Source organism: Prionailurus bengalensis, chromosome C1 (genome assembly GCF_016509475.1).
Source record: "Prionailurus bengalensis isolate Pbe53 chromosome C1, Fcat_Pben_1.1_paternal_pri, whole genome shotgun sequence".
Classification (NCBI taxonomy): domain Eukaryota; kingdom Metazoa; phylum Chordata; class Mammalia; order Carnivora; family Felidae; genus Prionailurus; species Prionailurus bengalensis.
The window spans coordinates 177,815,205-177,839,639 of NC_057345.1; positions in this window are offsets into that span (position 1 = coordinate 177,815,205).

A 24,435-nucleotide genomic window follows, 5' to 3' on the forward strand; every position below is an offset into this window, starting at 1 on the left:
GGTAGGTTTTCAATTGCCAATTCAATTTCATTTCTTACAATCACTTCAAAATTATTTCTTATAATCTGTTAAATTTTTCTATTTCTTCCTGTTTCACTTTTGGAAGATCTGTTTTTAGGAATTTATTCATTTCCTTTAGATTGTCCAATTTGTTGGCATTTATCTATAGCAATCTCTTAAAATTCTTTGTATTTCTGTGGTGTCAGTTGTTCTTTTTCCATTTCTGATTTTATTTATTTGAGTTTTCTCTCTTTTTTTTCTTGATGAGTTATGCTAAAGGTTTGTCAATTTTGCTTATCTTTTCAAAGAACCAGCTTCTTGTTTCATTGATCTTTTTTTTTTTAGTCTTTTATTTATTTCTGTTGTAGTATTTATTATTCCCTCCTTCTAGTAGCTTTGGGCTTTGTTCTTTTTTTCTAGCTCTTTTAAGTATAAGACTAGGTTTATTTGAGCTTTTTTTTGTTTCTTGAGACAAGCTTGTATTGCATCTTGCTTTTTTTCATTTAACAATATATTATGGAAATGGCTCCAAATTAGCACATAGTTTCCTCACTCTATTCTTATGGCTGCATATTATTACATCAAGATTTTACAGTTTATTCAACTAGTACCCTAATATGTTTATTTGTATTGCTCTGGTCTTTGTTATTACAAATAATGCCTTAATGAATAACTTTGTGCCTATGTCATTTTTTACTGGTGGAGATGTATATTCAGGATGGATCCTTGAAATAGGAACACTGGGTCAAAGGGTAAATACATTTAAAATTTTGTTAGATCTAGCCAAACCCTATCAATAGGGGTTCTACCATTTTGCACTTCCATCAATAATAAATGAATGAGCGTCTTTCTTCATAGACAATTTGAGTTCTTTTGAAGGTTTCATATCCCTTTGTTCCTTCTGAGTTCCTCTTTTAGTTTGCAGTTCAGTTTTTTATGATAGTGTCTTTTCTCAGATGTCTTCTTATCCTTGGCTGCCTGTTTATACTAAGAATAAGAGACATTAAATAGCTGGTTGGGTGGGACTTGTTTATTGAAGCCTTCGTTAAATGGTTATTTGACAACTGTTCCTTTGTGGACCAGGCCAGAATTCAGGTCTTTTCTTTGGGCTGGTCATATTCCCAAGGAAGAATAGTTTAATTTCCTTCTTAAAGGGTAAACCTGGCTACCAGCATTTTGGAAACCCAGTTTCCAATATAAGAGATCTTTATATTCAGTTTGGGAGATAGTGTTTTGGTGAGGATAAGAGGGGATAATAATATCTTAGAAGAGCATCTGTACCATCTTATACTTAAATTATTTTGTATAAAAGATTGAAACCAGGTGGCAGCATGGTTTCTCTCTATCTCCAGTCTTTTAGCAATATTGGGGATATAACTTGTGAATCTCCTTGACAATATGATATTGCTAATGGGTGAATTTAAATAATTACATTTATGGGGCACTTGGGTGGCTCAGTAGACTAAGTGTCTGACTTTGGCTCAGGTCACAGTCTCGCGGTTTGTTGAGTTTGAGCCCCGCACTGGGCCCTGTGCTGACAACTCAGAACCTGGAGCCTGCTTCAGATTCTGTGTCTCCCTCTCTCTCTGCCCCTCCCCTGTTTATGCGGTCTCTTTCTCTTTTTCAAAACTAGATAAACATTTAAAAATTTTTAAAACAAATAAAAAATAAATAATTACAAAAAATAATAAATAATTATGGGGATTACTGATGTATTTGGACATATTGCCATTATCTTATTTTATGCTTTTTGTTTGGCGTGTGTGTGTGTGTGTGTGTTCTTTCTCTCAATTAATGCTTTCTGCTTAAAAGAATTAAATTTACTTTCCCTTTTTCAGTTTCCCTTAGTTTGGAAGCTATGGACTTTATTTCTGTTTTTTGTTTGGTTGTTGTTCTTGGTGTTTGTTGTTTTTTTATTTTTAATGGTTACTTTTAAATGTTTAAAATATATCCTGGACTATAAATTTTTTTAACAAAATTAGTCAACATCTCTCCTCCCCCTGAATTACATAAATTTAACTTTACCCATAGAGCCCCCAAGGCTGTTTCTTGTTAAAATATTTTATCTAGCATTTGTTTTAGTATTTTAACACAAAACTTAGTAATGTTATATCATTTGTTAAATTAACCAACATTTTATCAGCTTCTGTGTTTACCATTCATACTTACGACTGTCTTTTTGTCTCATTTTTTTTTCAATTTTTGTTTTTTCTTCAAATTTGATTATCTTGATTGAAACTTTAATCTACAAAAATAAATAGACAAAAATAGCAAGTATAGAAGGAGTAGTAGGGCCAAGTAATAATAACATAGTTTCAGTAGATAAGATAATATATTAATAACATGGGATTAAGCAGATATCAATGGAATGAAATTGGTGACTCAGATTTAACCTACGAGAATGAAAAAGCAAGTGCTATATAAATCATTGGTGAAGTAATGATTTATTCAGAACCATATTCAGGCATTACATTATTAATTTGGACAAAACTTAGAATCCTATCTCATACTGTGTTTCAAAGTTCTGGGTGTATTAAATTATATATATATATATATATATATATATATATATATATACACACACACACACACACACACATATATATAATGTCAAACTAGAGCAAAACTAGTAGAAAATAAAAATGTATATCAGACTTCTAAGAGGACTTTTTAAGTATAAGAGTTATTGGTTGAAGTGAACAGGTAATATATAAGTATACCTTTAAAATCAAAGGGTATATGAATGTGAAAATGTTTGGAAAAACATAAAGCCTTAGAGATACAAATTATTTATGAGTTGTAGGTAGTATATATAGTGATTAGAGGTGAGGCTTCGAAAGCAAATATGACAGTTACCTGCTCTGCAAAGTCAGAGTGCCCTTCCCATTAACACACTGTGCAAAATTTGTTCAATAAATGTCCATTGAATGTATTTTGAATGAGTCTGTCTGAGGCAGTTTCTTCATTGGTATGGTGACCATGTATTGTAGTTTTCCTAGAACACCTGTACTCCAAGCATAACTATGCCTTTTGCCTTTATTCTGAGAAATGTACTAATTTTTTTCAGTTAATCTCATGGTTACCTTATTTATACATTTTGGAAAATGCCAGTCTTGCAGAGATGACCTAAAGGTTACAAATAATCCAGGTAAAGACTTATATACACAGCACTTGGCACACATAGATAGTGCTCAATAATGATAGCTACTGTAAGGAACAGCTTAGATTGCTTACGTAAATATTGATGAATTTCTTCCAGTTTTTATTTTTATTTATTTATTCTTTTTTTAATTGAAATCCAAGTTAGTTAACATATAGTGTAATAATGATTTCAGGAATAGAATTTAGCAATTCATCACACAACATTCAGTACTCATCCCAACAGGTGCCTTCCTTAATGCCCATCGTCCATTTAACCCATCCCCCCATCTTCCAGTTTTTAAAATTGGATCCACTATCTGACAATATTTAATATCATTTGATATCTGAATTATCTTTTATTTTTAGGCCAAGAAGTCAATATCGACATGGTAAGCAATGATATTTATATACAAAAAATTATTGATATTAATGGTTATTAATATGTTTTGTATGTACCTCAAACCCTTTATGAAAGCTACTGATTTCAATAGTGATAGTTATAAAACTTTTAGAGTTGTGTTAAAGGTGTTTTTTCATGTATAAAAATGTTTTCTGTAACACGGGTCCAATGTCTACCTAGAACAAATATGTTTTGCTTTAGCTCTATGTTTGAATTAGCCCCCTATGAATAAATTATTCTGAAATTGGGCATATTTTGAGTTTAGCTTTCTGATACAAATTTTATTCATTTAAGAACTTATCATTTGAAATGGATAGGGCATTTACCTTTGAATTGTGAAATTTTGCTACATAAATATTACAGGGGCACCTGGGTGACTCAGTGGGTTTAACATCTGACTTCAGCTCAGGTCATGATCCCACAGCTTTTGTTTCGAGCCCTGCATCTGGCTCTGGAGCCTGCTCAGAGCCTGGAGCCTGCTTTGGATTCTGTGTCTCCATCTCTCTGCACCTCCCTGCACTTGCTGTCTCTCTCAAAAATAAGCATTCAAAAAATAAATTAATCAATATACAAATGAAAGCTATTTTAATGACTTAAAATTTTTTTAAAGGTTTATTTACTTTTGAGACAGAGAGAGAGACAGAGACAGAGCATGAACGGGGCGGGGGGGGGGGGGGCAGGGCAGAGAGAGAGGGAGACACAGAATCTGAAGCAGGCTCCAGGCTCTGAGCTGTTAGCACAGAGCCTGATGCGTGGCTCACACTCAGGAACCATGAGATCATGACCTGGACTGAAGTGGGAGGCTTAACCAACTTAGCCACCCAGGTGCCCCTATTTTAATGACTTTAGAACATTAGAGACACTGTTTACATAAAAGCCATGGTAATTTATAACCTCTACTTTTTATGTAAGGAATGTTTGAGAATAAGAGAATGTTTTTGGTAACTAATTTTAACAAGGTTAAAGTTAACAGTTGCAGCCTTATCCCAGCATTGGTTACAGTGTATTTCTTTATTGTTATTTGTTTGTTTGTTTGTTTTGGCTTCGTAGTATCACAAAAGTCTTGATTCACAGTGTCGTTACACTCACCTGAATACTCTCTTAAAAGTGGACCTAGGCAGGCCAATTTGAATTTAAGCCAATAGCTCCATAGTGAACTATACTTTCCCAAATTGTACTATCATAAGAATTTGAAATGTATTCAGAAATCACCAAACAAAAAAAAGTTTACTCCAAGGTCTGTATCTGTTCCCTCCATCTGTCTGTTGATCTCTCTCTTAATCCATCTCTATTCCCTTCCTTTGACACCCAGACTAATGCATTGATGATCTTTCAGTTTGTGCAATAAATATGTCATATACGACATCTGAGTTTATATTTTTAATTGCTTTTTTAAAAGTTTTTTTCAGTTTTATTTATTTATTTTGAAAGAGAGAGACAGCATGAGTGGAGGAGGGGTAGAGAGAGAGGGAGAGAGAAAATCCCAAGCCGGTTCCATGCTGTCAGCGCAGAGCCTGATGTGGGGGCTCAAACTCACAAAACCATGAGATCATGGCCTGAGCTGAAACTGAGAGCTGGGTGCTTAACCGACTGAGCCACCTAAGCACCCCTAAAGTTTTTATTGAAATTTCACTTAGTTAAGACATAGTGTAATATTAATTTCAAGTGTACAATATAGTGATTCAACAATTCCGTACAACACCTGGTGCTCATTACAAGTGCCCTCCTATATCCTCATAACCTCTTTCACCCAGCCCCTCACCCACCTCCCCTCTGGTAACCATCAGTGTGTTCTCTTTAATTAAGAGTCTGTCTCTTGGTTTATCTCTCTCTATCTGTCCCTTTGCTGATTTGTTTTGTTTCTTAAATTCCACATATGAGTGAAATCATATGGTATTTGTCTTTCTCTGACTTATTTCGCTTAGCATAACTCTGTAGTTCCATCCATGTCATTACAACCATCTTACTAATTTGAAAAATTAAGGATATACTTTATGAAGAATCACAGGTATTAATATAGAAAAATTTTAGTGGAGGCTGATCTGTTTTGAATTGTAAAAGGCATTATATATTGGAGCGCTTAGGTGGCTCATTGGTTAAGTGTCCGACTTTGGTGCAGGTCATGATCTCACGGTTTATGAGTTCGAGCCCCGCATCAGGCTCTGTGCTGACAGTTCAGAGCCTGGAGCCTGCTTCGGATTCTGTGTCTCCCTCTCTCTCTGTTCCTCCTCCGCTCATGCTCTGTCCCTCTCTCTCAAAAATAAACATTTAAAAAAATTTTAAGGCATTATATATTAACAAGTATGTAAGAACATAAACACATTTTCAGTTAATTTTGGCCATGTATCACCATCAGGGCAAGATATTTTACATCAACCAAACTTTTAGCCACACTAGCATATTATGTTCATGACTTTATTCATTGTTCTGTCTACAGAAGTAATAAAGGCTCAGTATTTATCCACAATATATGCTTTGGTCAGAAGAATCGTTATGACTGTATTTGAAGCAGCACTGGCACAAAACAGGCCCTTAGAAAGGCCCTTAGGAAGCTAATAAATACCTGTCAGGACACCTCAGCTTATTTTGGTACTACAGGTTGGTAATGGGGAGGCATTACTCTGTGATCAGCAGACCACTCCACGTCAAGAAGTTGATGATTATAAAAATATTTACATAAGTGCATCATAATAGCAACCCTATAGTTTTGTTGTTATGTCATGCCTTCTCTTATTTAATGTCATGCCTTATTTTTTTTTCTTTTATTTAAATCCTAGTTAGTTAACATATAGTGTAATAATGGTTTCAGGAGTAGAATTTAGTGATTCATCACTTACATATAATACCCAGTGCTCATCCCAACAAGTGCCCTCCTTAATGCCCGCCACCCATTTAGCTCATCCCCTCTCCCAATACCGCTCCAACAATCCTCAGTTTGTTCTATCTAAGAGTCTTTTATGGTTTGTCTTCCTCTCTGTTTTTATTTTATATGATTTTTTAACCTGGAAAAATTCAAATGACACAGTCATAGAACAATTTGAAAATCCCTTTTGATTTTTAGTAGGTAATATTTTCACCTATTCTGATACTGTATACTTAACAGTGAAATTTTAGTTCTTTAAAATTCACTTATTTACTACTAAAAATAGTTCTCTTTGGATTAATACGTATCAGTAGTCTGTTATATTTATGAGTGTCTTATTTTATTTAATTATAACAATTAAAGCATAATTAAATTTCCTTTACTGTTAATCAGTATTTAATCAATATTGAAATCAGAAACTAAATTGCTAATATGGTAGCAAATAAAGCTGTTTATTTAAATTTTCAGTGAAAACAAAGACATGGCTTTTGTTTTGGGATATAAAACAAGGTGATATGTAACATATGTAACGTTTTGAATGGTACTTATAAGCAGTATTTTGTAATTTACCCTTTTCACTAAAGATTGGAGGTAATCTGACATAAACTATATGTACCACAATCTCTGTTTCCTTTTTAAGCACTGTTCACATCTCAAGTAAAGGCAGAATTAATTCCATGGTTTAAGTTAAGGTTCTAATATACCCTTCCAAAATGAAGTCCTCTATGTATTACTCTACATGGATTTATATAGTGATGCAAACTTTTGAGTCTTTGAAAAACAGAGAATGAATGGGAGGAAGAATTTACTTCATCTGAAGAAATAATGGCATAGTAAGTAGACAGAAAGCACACTAGTTAGACTTAATAATGCTCTCAGAATTTACTATGGATAACCACATCATAGTTTTAGAAATAACAATCAATACTTAGGGATATTTTAAAAGAAATTGTATAGAACAAAGAAGTTGAGCTTTGCTAGTCTTAACATACCATTTTATTAGAACCTAGTTGAACATCTGATTCTAATTATGTATTTGTTACTAATTTGGGAGCAAATATATTAGTTTTTAAGACTGAAGTAGGAGATACATGCAGTAAGATTATTAAATTATGAAAGAGATTTGGAGAATTTATTGATTTCTTACCATCCTGAAAATTTTCAAGCCACAGCTGTAACTCGCTACTTGATTGTTAGGTGAAGTGCAGTGGCTACTCAAGTGCTATGTAATGTAACCCCCATGCTGGGATCTCATGATTCTCTCCATACCTATACCTAATGTAGAAATTTGACTAAATTTATACAATATGGCTTTTTAAAATTCAGTAGTTTTTCATTGTTAGAAACACTCATTCTGTAATTTCTTTTTTTTTTTTAATTTTTTTTTCAACGTTTATTTATTTTTGGGACAGAGAGAGACAGAGCATGAACGGGGGAGGGGCAGAGAGAGAGGGAGACACAGAATCGGAAACAGGCTCCAGGCTCTGAGCCATCAGCCCAGAGCCTGACGCGGGGCTCGAACTCCCGGACCGCGAGATCGTGACCTGGCTGAAGTCGGACGCCTAACCGACTGCGCCACCCAGGCGCCCCTGTAATTTCTTTAAAGGCTAATTCTTTTTAAGGCATTGAACTGTCATTCCTACTGTCTTTAATGAATTGACAAGTGATTTTGTTAGAGACAAAATGGTGTTAGGTCACCTAACTGCTTTAGCAAGTACTTTAAAATCTCAGTTTTCTAAGAGAGGCTCTATTTGATTCTTTCCTCTCATAGTTTTTCTTTTATATCTATATCAGCTGCTTCTTTTATTAACACAAATTGGTCGGTCCACAATTCCTTATGAACATAATAAGACTGCAAAATAAATATGTAATTATTAGAATATAATAATTAAAATTATTAAAATTAAACAATTTAACATAATCTTGTATGAGAAAGAAATTTTAAAATTCTTTAAGGTATACATTGTGCTTTTGTATTTAGTATACCACAGCATATACTTCTATGAAATTCCAAATAATAAAACCCTTTCTTGATAATTAAATATGATAAAGATTAAGATATCTTGGATAAATCATTATATACAGTAACTAAATTTATGAAGACTGAGAGCCTTATGAAATGTATATAAACAACTCCCAAATATCATTATCATATGATTTGGATTATTGATTATATACTTTGACTTATTTTACAAATCAGAAAATCCCGTGGTATGTTTCTACGGTAACATGATTTTACCACATTATAGACAGAGTTAAGCTTTGTTAGATTCTGCAGTAAAATTGATGTTTTTCTGTATTCTTTTGATGTAAAACTTTGCTTCCTGTGTTTCTTTTCAAAACTTAAGCAGCAAACTAATAGAATTTTCACTGAGCATAACTTGTTTCCAGAAGGACCATAAAGCAGTTGTAACTAAATGACCTGACTGAGGACACTTTATGGCAAAGCTGTAGAGTATTTTGTTTAAATTTGTAACTTAGCTAACAAGGAAACAGAACTATTGGGGAAAGATCTGAAGTCTTTATATAATCTTAAATAATTAAAATGTATATATCTTATATGTTTTTCCCTAGGTGTATATCTCAAAATATAGACATAGTCTCAAGGACTCTCTTAAGTATTTGTAAATGTTAGTGAACCTCTTTTTCTGAAGCTAATTTGACAAATGTCTTTATTTTAGGAAAAGAAAAGAAAGAGATTGGAATGCTTTGGACTTCTTTGATATCCTACCTTAACATTTCCTCTCCAAGTTTTATATATTAAAGTAAATATAATAACCAAATTAAAATATTTCAGTGTTCTTTCTTATCACCAATACGTTAGTATTTTCATTGACCTTGATTTTGTAATTGTCCCATAATGTCACCATTATAATTTATAAAATCTAAAAATTAATTATCCATGTTTTTTTTTTTTAATTTTTTTTTCAACGTTTATTTATTTTTGGGACAGAGAGAGACAGAGCATGAACAGGGGAGGGGCAGAGAGAGAGGGAGACACAGAATCGGAAACAGGCTCCAGGCTCTGAGCCATCAGCCCAGAGCCCGACGCGGGGCTCGAACTCACGGACCGCGAGATCGTGACCTGGCTGAAGTCGGACGCTTAACCGACTGCGCCACCCAGGCGCCCCTATCCATGTTTATTAAATTCCTAGAATAAAGTTAGTTCTTTTACTTGAGATATTTTAAGTTGATTGTGGCATATGATGTTTTAAAAACGAGCAAACAAAAAAATAAAAAAACTATTTGGTTAATGTTATGTGGTATTCACAAACTTTGGTTACTCTGACTTGCTTTAGGTGAGTGATTATTGAGAATTTATTATAAAAATACTCAATTTCCTTATGTGGCCTTGGATTAAATATATATGGCTACAGATTAGCTGAATACTTGTCAAAATAAATTATAAGCTGAAGCTTCATTATCATTTGTAGTTTAAACATAACAAATCTGATACAGTGTTACTTCATAATTTTGATGCTCTTTGCAGTAAATTTGATATAGAACAGTTGCTAAAGAAACCCTGTTCAGATGTGTGACCATTTTTATGGAAAACATCTGGGGTAATTATAATTAGTTCAGGATGTGTATTGTTTAAAAATAATCTTGAATTCATGAAGAAAGAAGTGTATCTTTTCCACAATGACTAGAATAATCCAAGTTAGTATAAAAAATTCTCTAAGTTATTGGTAGCTGTTCTTACAGTATAATTTTAGAGTATTCCAAAAGGAAATGAGGAGTAACTTTTATGTAAAATGCCAAATTGGCACTTTACACCTGTTAGTGTGTTTCGTTTAGAACAGCTGTGTCTTTTATTATCAGTAAACAGATGCAGAAAGTAATGGAATGTTTTAAAGCAATATGTTAATCCTGTCTTCCACTACTGAACTGTCTCACAATATAGTGATTAAATATTGACTGTGCAGCTGTTACTTACAATTATAGAATTTCTTAGTTAATTTCTCCTTCCCAGGCCCAAATGAGATCTAATTTCTAATCTTCAAGTATTCATAATGTAGTTTGTTTATCACAATTTGATTTCTAAAGATCAGTTCAGTTTGACTGTTAAGGAGACTGATTCATAGATTCATATGTTTATAAAATTCTTTCTCTCTGAATTGACTAATATTCTAGGTAGCATAAATAATTTTTAAAAATTTTTTAAAATAAATTGTTGAATATGAAGATGATTATTAAATAAGTAGCATTTTTTTTAAATTTTATGCTTGAAAATTGCCATCAATAAGCTAAAAAGGAAATTATGGTTCTTTTATCAGATATAAATGGAGCAGAGTACATAATACTTTCTTAGAATAATGACCATATTCATGCAAAATCACCCTGAAAATTATTTCAGGTCTAGTGACCCTTTTGTAGTTTGTGTTTTAATCCTTACATCTTACCTTGTCAGAAAAGATATTTTAGATGCCACAATAGTAATTATCACTTTTACACTTAAGCAGTTGTATTAGGTAAGATTGTTTTATTATTATTAATAACATTAATTTTACTCTTAATATCTGAAAGTATTTATTTATGCAAAGAACTTTATATATATTATGTATTCTTGCCACTTTTTGTAGATGAGGAAATTCTACTGTAGAGATATGATGTAAATTGATCAAATCTTACAGCTGGGAAGTGGTGGAGACTGGATTTAAACCCAGGCATTTTCACCCTCAGGCCTCTTGTTCTTAACAACTTTGCATTTTGCCTGCCTTTAGCATCTAACACTAGCATTATATAGAAGGGAAATTATGTGCAAAGTAAACTTTGGTTCCTTTCTTTGAAGCCACTCTGTGTGTACTCCAAAGTGATAGTTATCTCATTTAGTCCTCTTGCCTAAAAAGAAGACATAACTAAAACATGCATGGAAAGAGGAAGAGTTCCAGTTTTTGGTTTCTTACCACACGATGACTGTGTCAGTGCTAGTGAACATCATGAGGAGTGTCACAGGTATTGTAACATAGTCTACACTAGAAAAGATTTACAAATACCTCCTTATGATTTTACTCTAATTGGACTAGTTTGTGAAGACAACTCCAACAATCTGATCCCCTTCCCAAAAAGGAAACTTTATTTGGTTCAAGAGATTTTAAAAAGCAGCATGATATAATTTATACCTATGTTATATTATTTATGCCTTACCCCAGAAGTATCAGCTATTATTAAACTTTATTAAATGACTGTTCCCTGTGAGATATTATTACTAACCACTTCTATACTTGTAGTTTATTTTTGTCATTTGTCGTAAGAAGTACCCCATATTATAGTATGAAGAAACTGACACTCACTCAGTGGACTTAAATTAATTGGTCAAGATCAAGGCTAGCAAATGGTGTTTGTATGCAGTTGATTAAAAAAAAAAAAACTCTAGAAATCTAAAAGTGTCCCGCTAATTACTTTTGTAGAGAGTTTTAAGATTTCCATTTCTAACAGATGATTACTTCAATGTAGTTTCCCTTGACACTGATGAGAATGCTTATAAGATTAACTAGGATCAGCAATGTCATGAGGTATTGCTGGAAGAAACTTAATATAATAGAGGCCCATTATAAGGTGGTTTTTAAGGAGAAAAATGTTCTTGCATAAAAGTCTGAAATATGAGAAGAAGCATAGACATATCTTTTTGCCTACAGGACTATGAAATATCATTTTTTATGTTGTCAGTTTTAAATGAATATTTTACATATTTTGCTAAATTTAATCAGTTATGCTATATTCAACATTGGTATTTTATTCACATTATTTTTTATTTGTCTCCATCAAAATTAATTATCCAACACAGAGAATAAAAGATAATAAAATTATCATTTTATATAGTACAAAGATTTCTTAGGCAGAAGTATTTTGTCGTTTGTTTTTTTTATTTCTTGAAGTGAACATTTATTTTGAGATAATTGTAGATTTACATGTAGTTTTAAGTAATAATACTACCAGAGAGTGTAACTTTTACCCAGTTCCCATCAATTATAGCATGTTGCGAAACTATATAGTACAATATCCTACCTAGAACAATTGATGTTAAAACAGTCAAGATACAGAACATTTCCATCACTATAAGGATCCCTCATGTTAACCTGACACAGCCACAGCTACTTCGTTTCCCACTGCCTTCCTGTAACCCTACAACAAACAGCTAATCTGTTCTCCATTTCTGCAGTTTTGTCATTTAAAGAATGTTATATAAATGGAATCATACAGTATGTAACCTTTTGGGAATGTCCCCCCCCCCCCACACACACACACAGCATAACCCAGCATCCGGATTCATCCAGAGAGTTGTTGCATGTATCAGTAGTTTGTTACTTTTTATTGCTGACTAGTATTCCGTAATATGGATGTGCCACTGTGATTGTTTAACCTTTCACCCATTGAAGGACGTCTGGGTTGTTTCCAAAACAATGTAAAATCTGGTTTATTCAATGGCACTGAAGTTTTATAGCTTTATATTTTACACTTAAACCCATGATTGATTTTGATTTAATTTTTGTATGAGGTGTGAAACTTAGATAAATTCTTTTCTGGTGGGAGTCAGGGGGTGTTAATGGACACCAAATTGGTCCAGCATCATTTGTTGAAACAGCTATCTTTGCTTCATGGAATTGTTTTTACATTTTAGTCAAAAATCAGTTGTGCACATTTGTATGGTGTGTTTCTTGGTTCTTATTTGTATTCCATTGATCTATCTGTGTATCCCTCATCTAATATCATAACGTCCTGATTACTGTGTCTATATAATGCCTTGAAAATGGGCATTTTATTCCTCTCACTTTATTTTTACAAAGTTGTTTTAGTTTTTCTAGTTTCTTTACTCTTCATAAAAATTTTAGAATAATCTCACCTATATCTATAAAAATTCCTGCTGGGATTTTTGATAGGAACTGAATTAAGTTTGAATATTAGTGTGGAGACTATTGAAATCGCTGCTATATCGTGTCTTCTAATACATGAATACAGTGTGTTTCTGCATTTTTAGGATTTTTATCTCTTATCACCATTTTGTATTTTCAGCATGCAAGTACTGTATGTCTTGTTAGATTTATAACTTGTTAGGTTTATACATTTTTCTTGAATGGTTATAAAAGGTACTGTACTTTTTACATTTTGTGTCTATGTGGTTACAGTTGGTTTTTGTGTGTTTATCTTATATCCTGCAACCTTGCTGAAATTATTCTGGAAGTTTTTTGTGGATTCCTTGGGCTTTTCTATGTAGACAATCATATCATCTGGAAATAGAGACAGTTTTCTTTCTTTTTAGTTTCTGTGCATTTTGTTTTTTCTACCATTCCACCGGCTATGTTAAATAGAAGTAGTGTAGAGAAGACATTCCTTTACTTGTTACCTGTCTTAGGGATTTCTCACTAAGTTTCTCCCTTCTGTTTTATCATTGACTGTAATGTGGGCTGTAGGTTTTTGTATATATTCTGTCAAGTTGAAGAAGCTCCTTCTATTCTCATTTTTCTGAGTTTTTTTAAATTATAAAACGAGTATTGAATTTTGCCAAATGTTTTTTATGCATTGACCATTATGATCTAGTGATTTTTCTTTATCTTGTTAATAATGAAGGAATAAATTGATTTTCAAATATTGAACCAGACTTGTATCCCTGGAGTAAACCTCATTGGTCATAGAGAAAAAAACCTTTTTATATATTGCTGAATTCTATTTACTAATACTTTAAGGATGTTTGCATCTATACTCATGAGGGATAGTGGTCTGTAGTTTTCTTTCAGTATACTGTTTTTTATTTTGGTGTCAGGCTATTATTAACTTCATTACATAAATTGTAAAGTGTTCCATCCTCTTCTCTTTTCTGGAAAAGGTTGTGAAGAGTTTGTGTCAATTCTTATTTAAACATTTGGTAGACTCCTGCGCCAGGAGATTTATTACATTTGGAGTTTTTTAAATGATGGGTTATTCAGTCTAAGGTAATTATGATTATGTTGATATTATCTATTTCATATTATGGGTTATGGTAGTTTGTGTTTTTTGAGATATTGCACCATTTTATCCAAATTGTCAGATTTGTGTGGGCAGGGTTCTTTGTAATATTTTCTTATTATCCTTTTGATGCTTGCAAGTCTGTTATGACATCACTATTTCATTTTGGATATTGGTAATTTTTGTCTTTGTCTATTTTGTCTATTTTTGCTTTGTCAGTTTTGTAAGAGGTTAGTCAGTTCTATTGTTCTTTTTGAAGAACCAGCTCACAATTTCTTTCATTTTTCTCTATAGGTTTTCAACTTTTTATATCATTGATTTCTTATCTTTATTATATCCTTCCTTCTGCTTGCTTTGGATTTATTTTGATTTTTTTTCTGGGATCTTGAAGTGAGAACAGATTATTGATAAGAGACTTTTCATATAAATATATTTAATGGGTAAAATTTTTGCTTTCAGTACCTTTTTATCTGAGTCATGCATATTTTGATGTGTTTTATTCCCACTTTATTCAGTTCAATGTATTTTTTTAAATTATGTTCAGACTTGTCTTTGACTTATGGATTATTTAGGAGTATGTTTTGTTGTTTGTAGGTGTTTGAAGATATTCCCATTATCCTTCTGATATTTGATTTCTAGTTAGATTCCATGGTGATCAGAGAACATACTCTATTATATTTCAATTATTTTAAATTTGTTGAGGTTTGTTTTACAGCCCAAGGTATAGTCTATGTTGGTATATGTTCTATGAGCATTTGAATAGAGTGTGTATTCTACTTTTAGGAGTGGAGTATTCTGTAAATGTTTGTTAGATCTTGTTTATTGATTGTGTTGTTCAGATCTTATATCATTCCTAATTTTCTGTCTAGTTCTATCAATTGTTGAGAGAGGGGTATTGGAATCTCCAACTGTAATTGTGGGTTGTCTATTTCCTCTATTCTATCAGTTTTTACCTCAAATATTGCAGCTTTGCTGTTTGGTGTGTACACATTTCAGATTGCTATATTGTCTTAATGGATTGACTCTTTTTCATCATATAATGTCACTGTTTGTATCTAGTAATTTTCTGCAGTCTACTAGAGCCACACTTGCTTTCTATTGATTTATGTTTGCATTATACATATTTTCTATCCTTTTATTTTCATCCTGATTATATTACTATATTTGAAGTCGTATTTCTTTATATATATATATATATATATATATATATATACACACACATATACACATATATATACACTTTTTTTTGAGAGAGAGAGATCACATGCATGTGTGCAAGTAGGGGAGGGGAAGAGAGAGAGGGAGGGAGAGAATCTTAAGCAGGCTTCATTCTCAGTGCAGAGCCTGATGTGGAGCTCAGTCTTACAAACCTGAGTTCATGACCTGAGCTGAAATCAAGAGTTGGACGCTTAACCAACTAAGCCATCCTGGCACCCCTGAAGTTGAATTTGTTTTAGACAGCCACTGTCTAATTATGAATATATTGGACCTAAGTCTGCCTCTTTTTTATGTTTAGTGTGTTTTTTCATTTTTATTTTATTTTCTCTGATTTTCTCTAGGTCACCTGAACATTTTTTAGAATTTTTATTTATCTTTAGTGTTTTTGAGTTTCTCTTTGTGTAGTTTTTTAGAGGTTGCTCTAGCTGTTGCTGTACACACACACACACACACACACACACCCAACTGCTCTTGTCATTTTACCAGTTCAAGTATAGAAGCTTTATTTCTCTTCTGTTATTTTATCTTTTCCCATTTATAATATAATTGTTTGAAGTATTGCTCTACATACATTTAGAGACATAGTAGTTAATATGATAATTTTTACTTCAGCTGTCAACTATAATTTAGAAACTCAAGAAAAGAAGTAAAGCATAGTGTATTTACCCATATTTTTTGCTTACTGTATTCTTTCTTCCTTCTTGATATTCCAAGATTTCTTCTTTTATTATTCCCTTTTTGTTAAGAGGATTTCCTGTAGCTTTTTTATACAGTGGGTCTGTTGATGACAAATTCTGCTAGTTTTTCTTCATCTAGGAATGTTTTAACTAATCTGTCATTTCTGAAGGAATTTTAATGGATATAGAATTTTGGGTTAACAACTCTTTACTTGTAGCTCTTGAAAAATGTTATCCCACTTCCCTCTAGCCTCCATGGTTTCTAATGAAAAATCTACTGTCATCTGAATTGTTTCTTGCTACTTTCAAGATTTTTTTCTTTGTCATTAGTTTCAGAAGTCTGACAATGATATGTATTGGTACAGATTTATTTGAGTTTATGTTTGGGGGCTTACCTTGAATATGTAAGTATATGTCTTTTGCATTTCCTAACTAGGGTGCTTGGGTGGCTCAGTCAGTTGCAACTTTTAATTTGAAGTAATGTTACACTTACAAAAATTTGCAAAAGTAGTACAAAGAATTCTATACCCTTTACTCAGATGCTCCAAATATTAACATTTTACCACATTTGATTTAGCATTCTCTGTTACCTTTCTCTGAAACGCTATGAACCATTTAAGCTGCACACATAATGCCCCTTAACCTCTAAAAATTTTACTATATATTTCTGAAAATTAAGGACAGTCTTGAAAACTTAATACAATTATCAAAATCAGTAAATTAACATTGATACAGTATCATTGTCTAATCTATATACTTGTGCTTTCCAATATGATAACCACTAGCCATGTGTGGCTACTTAAATTAATTAGACATTGGTTCCTCAGTCACACTACTTAACATTTCAAGCACTTGGCAGTTCAGTGGCTATTGTATTGGAAAGCATAGATTTAGACCATTTTCATCATTGCATAAAGTTCTACTAGACAGTTACGGTCTAGAGATTCTAATTGTGCTGCTTGTTCCACTAATGCCCTTTACAGCAAAAGAAAAAGAGTTCCAAATTTCGCTACACATCCTACTGCTCTTACTTTTGTTCAGGATCCCTTATTATATTCAGTTTTGAGAAGAGGTTTCATATAATTAGCATTATTTCCTTTTTTTTAAATCAGTTTTTTTTCTTTCAGTTTTATTGAGATATAATTGACATACAGCACTAAGGTATGCAGCATAATGACTTTTATATATTATGAAATTATTGCCACAATAAGTTTAGTTAATATCCATCATCTCATATAGATATTAAAAAAATAAAAGGAAAAATATTTTTTCCTTGTGATGAGAACTCTTGGGGTCTACCGTCTTAGCAACTTTCATATATACCATGCAGCAGTGTTAACTACTGTAATGTGCATCCCTTATCTATCTTATAATTTGAAGTTTGTCCCTTTTAACCCCCACTTGCATTCAATTCCCCTACTTCTACCCCTGCTAACCACAAATCTGATCTCTTTTTCTGAGTTTGGGTTTTGTTTGTTTTTTAGATTCTACATATAAGTGAAATCATGCAGTATTTGTCTTTCTTTGACTTGTTTCACTTAACATAATGCCCTCAAATTCCATTCATGTTGTCAAAAATGGCAGGATTTCCGTCTTTTTTATGGCTGATTAGTATTCCATCACACACACACACACACACACACACACACAGACACACACACACACTATATTTTCTTTGCCTATTCATCTGTTGATAGATGTTTAGGTTGTTTTCATGTCTTCACTATTATAAATAATGCTGCAGTGAACATGGAGATGCAGATATCCTTTCGAATCATCAATTCCAAACACACCTTTTTTTTTTTTTTAATATTTTAACATTCTGGAAATCAGGAGTATCTTACAATGAATAGTGAATTACAATCCCTGTATGTCAAGCATCTGTTCTCATGTATTTATGCTTGTGGAAACATGCAGGAATTTACCCAAACTAACTCATATCAACATCACTTTGGTTGGGTTATATGTACTGTTGATATTACATTTGTTAAGTTCAGTTGTCATTAAAAAAGATTTCAAAAATATTATACCATTATTTGCCATTGAAATGAAAAAAAATTATTTTATTTGCAAAAAGCCCAGAGCAGCAAGGCATAAATTAAAAAAAAATTTTAATGTTTATTTATTTTCGAGAGAGAAAGACAGAGTGTAAGCAAGGGAGGGGCAGAGAGAGGGAGACAGAAAATCCGAAGCAGGCTCCAGGCTCTGAACTGTCAGCATAGAGCCCAATGGCAGGGATTGAAGTCACAAATGGTGAGATCATGACCTGAGGTGAAGTCGGACACTTAACCAACTGAGCCACCCAGGCGCCCCAAGGCATAAATGTTTTATATTAATGAAGGTTTATATTCTTCTTGTAGGATAAAGAAGTGCCAGCATCAGAACTTGCATAATGGGTGCCAATGGTTTGGGAAATCCCAGAGACAATAGTTGAGCATTAACCAGTGCAGCATTAGAAACTCTCTAAGTGGGACGCCTGGGTGGCTTAGTTAGTTGAGCAAACATCTCTTGATTTCAGCTCAGGTCATGACCCCATGGTTCATGGGATTGACCCCAACTTGGGTTCTATGCTGATAGTGTGCAACCTGTTTGGGATTCTCTCTCTCTTCCTCTCACTTTGCCCCTCACCTGCTTGTGTGCTCTCTTTCTCAAAATAAATAAACATTTAAAAAAAAACCCTCTAGGTGACACAAAGGATGATAATGTTTAGAAAAACCTGCAGCAGCAAGAACCAGTATATGAAATTGGTATAGCTACCAAGAAGAATATTTCCCCAACTTACTCTTTGTATGTTATCATGGGGAATCATAGACAAAAAAGAAATTCCCAAAGAGCAAAGATAGGCCCCTAGAGGATGGTGGTGATAGTAATTCTCCCCATCAGCAAAATCAGGGCAGTCAGTCTTTTCAAGGAATTTAATCTACTGTCAGGGGTAGGAGTCTTTGCAATATCTACTAAATGGGTTTAACAGCTGATACAGATCAATGACTGTTAGTGTTTCTAATTCTTACTTTTTCCAAATAAGAGTTTCATTATGGTTATCCTTTCCCACATCACCATTGGATATTGGCCGAGAGGGAACAGATAATTTGTCTTTTTTTTTTTACAGATATATATAGACTATTAGGGGGCACAGTTAACTAAATTTTATTCCTCTTTCTTCCATAATAACAGAGCCATAACTAAGATATGGTTGCCTGGCCTGGACTAGATTTCCCAGTCTTCCTTGCAGCAAAGCCATGGTCATGTGACAAAGATTTCACCAATGGAATGTGAGCAGAAGAGATGTAACTTCAGATTCTTTTGCTTAAAAGAATTTCCCTGGCCCTGAGATTTTATTTAAAAAAATTTTTTTAATTTTTTTTAATGGTTACTTATTTTTGAGAGAAAGAGACAGAGCATGTGCAGGGGAGGGGCAGACAGAGAGGGAGACACAGAATCGGAAGCAGGCTCCAGGCTCCAAGCTGTCAGCCCATAGCCTGATGCAGGGCTCGAACTCATGAACCGTGAGATCATGACCTGAGGTGAAGTTGGACGCTTAACTGACTGAGCCACCCAGGCACCCCTATTTTTTTAAAATTTTAATGTTCATTTATTTTTGAGAGATCAAGTGCAAGTGGGGGAGGGGCAGAGAGAGAGTGGGACAGAGAATCTGAAGTGGGCTCTGCTGCTTGAACTCACAAACTGTGTGATCCTGACCTGAGCCAAAGTTGGATGCTTAACCGACTGAGCCACCCAGGCACTCCTGAGATTTTATTATTATTATTGGGTTTATTTAAAATCAATCAATAACGACAGTTCACCCATTTCTCCCAGTCCCCACCCCCTGACGCTGTCAACCACCAATCTGTTCTTTGTATGTATTATATTAGATTCCATATAAAGGAGAGATCATACAGTATTTGTCTTTGACTTATTTCACTTAGCATAATGGCCTTGAGGTCCATCCATGTTGTTGCAAATGGCAAGATTTCATTCTCTTTTATGGATGAATAATATTGTGGGTTTTTTTTTTCTAATTCTATCAAATCTACCATCGTCATTAATTGCAATTCTGTTTTAAGAAAGAACACACACACACAAACATACACACACACACACACAGGCACACACACACACACACACACACACACCACAATCTCCTTATCCATTTATCCATGAATAGACAATGAGGTTGTTTACATATCTTGGCTATTGTAAATAATGCTGCGGTGAACATATCTTTTCAAGTTAGTATTTTCATTTTATTTGGATAAATACCCAGAAGTAGAGTTGTTGGATCACACGGTAATTATATTTTAAATTTTTTTAAGAACTTCCATACAATTTTACATAGTGGTTGTACCAATTTACATTCCCACCAATAGTGCACAAGGGTCCCCTTTTCTCCACATCCTTCCAGCACTTGTTATTTCTTGTCTTTTTGGTAACAGCCAAAAGATGTGAGGTGATATCTCATTGTGGTTTTGATTTGCATTTCCCTGATGATTAATGATGTTGAGCATCTTTTCATGTACACGTGAGCATCTGTATGTCTTCTTTGGAAAAATGTCTGTTCAGATACTTTGTCAATTTTTTCATTGGATTGTTTTCTGCTATTGGGTTGTATAAGTTCTTTATATATTTTGGATATTAGCCCCTTGTCAGATAAATGATTTGAAAATACTTTCATTCAGTATGTTACTTTTTCATTTTGATGGTTTACTTTGCTCTGCAGAAGCTTTTTTAGTCTATTGTAGTCCCACTTGTTTTTCTTGCATTTGTTGCTAGAATTTGGTTATTTTCTTGCTTGTTATATACCTTTAATAATGTCAGTGCTTATGCAACAAGGTTATCATTAGAGAGAGAGAGAGATTACATTAGGGTTGCAACTAGCAGTTTATTCAAGTATCTCTCAAAAAAGATTCCTAGTCTTTTGGGGGGAAATATAAAGATGAAGTACGAGTAACTTCTTAGAAAGTCAAAACTGTACCTCCTAGCATTATGTTTGGCACTTAAGTTAATGCTCAGTAAATATTTGTTGAATGAATGAATAATAGCTAAAGGAAGGACTCAATTTGCTGTTATTTTTTTTAATGTTTATTAGTTTTGAGAGAGAGACACAGACAGAGCACAAGTCGGGGAGGGGCAGAGGGAGAAGGAGACACAGAATCTGAAACAGGCTCTGTAACTCTGAGCAGTCACAGAGCCCGACTCAGGGTTTCGAACCCACAAACTGCGAGATCATGACCTGAGCTGGAGTCAGACGCTCAACTGACTGAGCTGCGCAGGTGCCCCATGTTATTATTTTTTATTTTAAATTCCTCAGATCATTTTTTAACTTAATAGTTTTTCATTTGTGAGCCATTTTTTACTTTTAACACTTTGCTGCCTATATAACTATAATTATCTATTAAAACATTCCTAAATTGTCTTCTGTAGAAAAGTATGAGTGTTCAAATTTTTCAAAAAGGGGTGGGAATTTCATGTACAAAAATCAGTTTGATATTTTTTCCAGCACTTTTCTCACAGAGTCTTTCATACTCTATTATTCTGCATTGTAAATCTCTTACAGGAAGGAGAATACGCAGTATCTTTGAAGCTTATTTAATGATAAAACCCATTTTCTCAGTTTGTTAGAGACCATGGTATCATAGAACACACTTCAGGAAATGCTTATCTGATCTCTAAAATTCTTCCTAACTTTCTTTAGACTTATTTCTTTGTTATTTTTTTGTATCACATTGTCATTTTTAGTCTACTTGATATGCCCAAAATGAATTTTCTTTCTCACTAATCCAGACAGCCTCTTTTCAACTAAATGACATGTCTTATGAAATTCATTGGTTTTCCAAAAAGCTGAGCCCATGTATTACAGATGGCTTTAGGAAGATTATTCATCTAAACATTTGTCACATGCTCATCAGACAAATTTAGTGCAATTTTTCAAAATTATTTAGATTCTTTGTAAACCATTCTATACACCTTTGTAGGAGATGTTTTGTATCCTAATAGAAAAAGTAGTAGAAATTTTAAACATTCATGGAATGTTGAGTCAGTCTCTTAATGGCAAAATTATGCAGAGTAAGAAAAGTCCATAGAAATAGAACCAAGAGGAGTCTATATAAATAGTAATGCGAAGACGAGTGAATTCCTTTTTAGCTGTAACATCGCATTTTTTGTGTGTTGCACAAATTGTTTAGCCGTTTCTAAACACATTTCCATTTACGTCATTTGTAAAAACTGCCTAGCCTCATATTCTGGAAAACTGACAAAGTTGTAATGAACAGATGCAGATTCCATAATTGTAATTGGCTTTTACTCTAAACCAATGTTCTGACTCATGCATCATTAATGATTTCTATTTTTCTCCATATATTACCTTACAAATACGAAAGGGTATCTTTCATAGTGAAAAACTTGACTTTTTAAAATCAGGGCTTATTACATTATGACCTATGTGCTCTCCAAACACCTATATTTAAACCTAGAATTCTGTTTAACATTTTGCTTGTATTTCTTTTTCCGTAATATTTTTTATTTTATTTTTGCATTTCCCAGAGAAGCACACAATTTTAAATGTAACCCTTCTTTTTATTGTATTTTTCTTATCATTAATAAGTTCTTGTTTTTTAAACTAGATATTATAACATATGGTATATCTATTTTATGTTTTTTTCACAAATTCAACTTAATCTGAAGAATGAGACATAAATATGAGTAGATAAGATTTTAATCATAACATAGAAACAACTTTCACTTTCCAAAGTGGGACTAATTTAGGTAAATATCTGAAAGACTTAAAGGGACCAAATAATCTTGTTTTAAGCATAATACATACACGTTTTTAAATAAGATGAAATAAACCCCCCCAAAATCCTGATCTTTGAATAATTCTTTGGTAGTTTCTGACTATTGCTGAATTTTGTTTTATGAATGGAGAGCATAATATATATTAATGAAGGAATGATTGTTTTATACTTATTTTTGTGGTAGTTTATAGGTTCTTTTCATGAAAGTGCTAAACTACAGAGCAAGTGTTTTGGCATATTGTTGCTTGTTGTAAGGAAGATTTAATAGCTTGTTATGGACTATTAATATGAACAGAAGTCATTTAGAGTTCAGATATATATTTAGAACTAACATGTGTGCAAAAAGATACAAAGTGAATCAAGAAATTCTGGAAAAGATAGTTTGAAAAGGAGAAATTGCTATTTTCTAGCTAGCATTAATGAAATAAATATGGAAAAGAGATTTAAATGTTTTCTTTATTTTGAAGAATTTGAGTCTCAAATAGTAACTTAGAATTGATAGAATTAAATCAGTAAAAATGTGAAACTCTTTAAAATAGTAGTTACATAAATTTAATTTTAAATGTTCAACTAGGAAACCCAAAAAGTTACAGCTGCTGGTTGGATGATTACAAACTGAACATCTGAGTTTAGTAATAAAATGCCATTTGTTATTGCTATAGCAAATTTAAAATAATTACATATAAATTAGTTTTCTCTGGCTTTGAAAATCGCTTTATCATACTATTTTGCATAAAGAAGAGAAGAATCATCATATTCCAGTACTTATTGAACAAATGTTAGTAGGAATGTAAGTGAATGATTTATTATTTAACTTCTAATTTGTTGATTAAAAGGTATGTATAATGTAAGCAAATGCCAAGTAGGTTTGCTGCATGAATTTTGCAGCATATGGTAAACTAAAACCCTGTTGACCTTTTGGTCTTGTTGATCACATGCATGAAGATGATCATCTGTTAATCTCTACTAATCACTGGTACATCCTTGTACAGAAGACAGAACGGTTTTTATTTGTGCTACATTTGCTCTTTTGGAAACTGCTTTAACAAGGAATTTTTAAGAATTATTTTATAACCTTAAGATTGTAAAATAATAAACATTTTATCTAAAGAATTTTAAAATAAGACTTAGAATTTTCAACCTATATATATCTCCATATTTTGTTTTTTATGAGTTTATTTTAGATACCAGTAAAATTTTTCTGAAAGTCATAGATATGAATGATTCTATTAGGCTTACCAATGCACACATGCACAGACTCATGCACTTTTACATATACGGTAGATATGTGTTGTTTCTTGTTAGAATTGTAAGAAAAAGAAAACAATAGGGCTTCTCAACCTTTGATATGCATATGAATTATCTGAGATCTTGTTAAAATCTAGTTTCTGATTCAGTAGT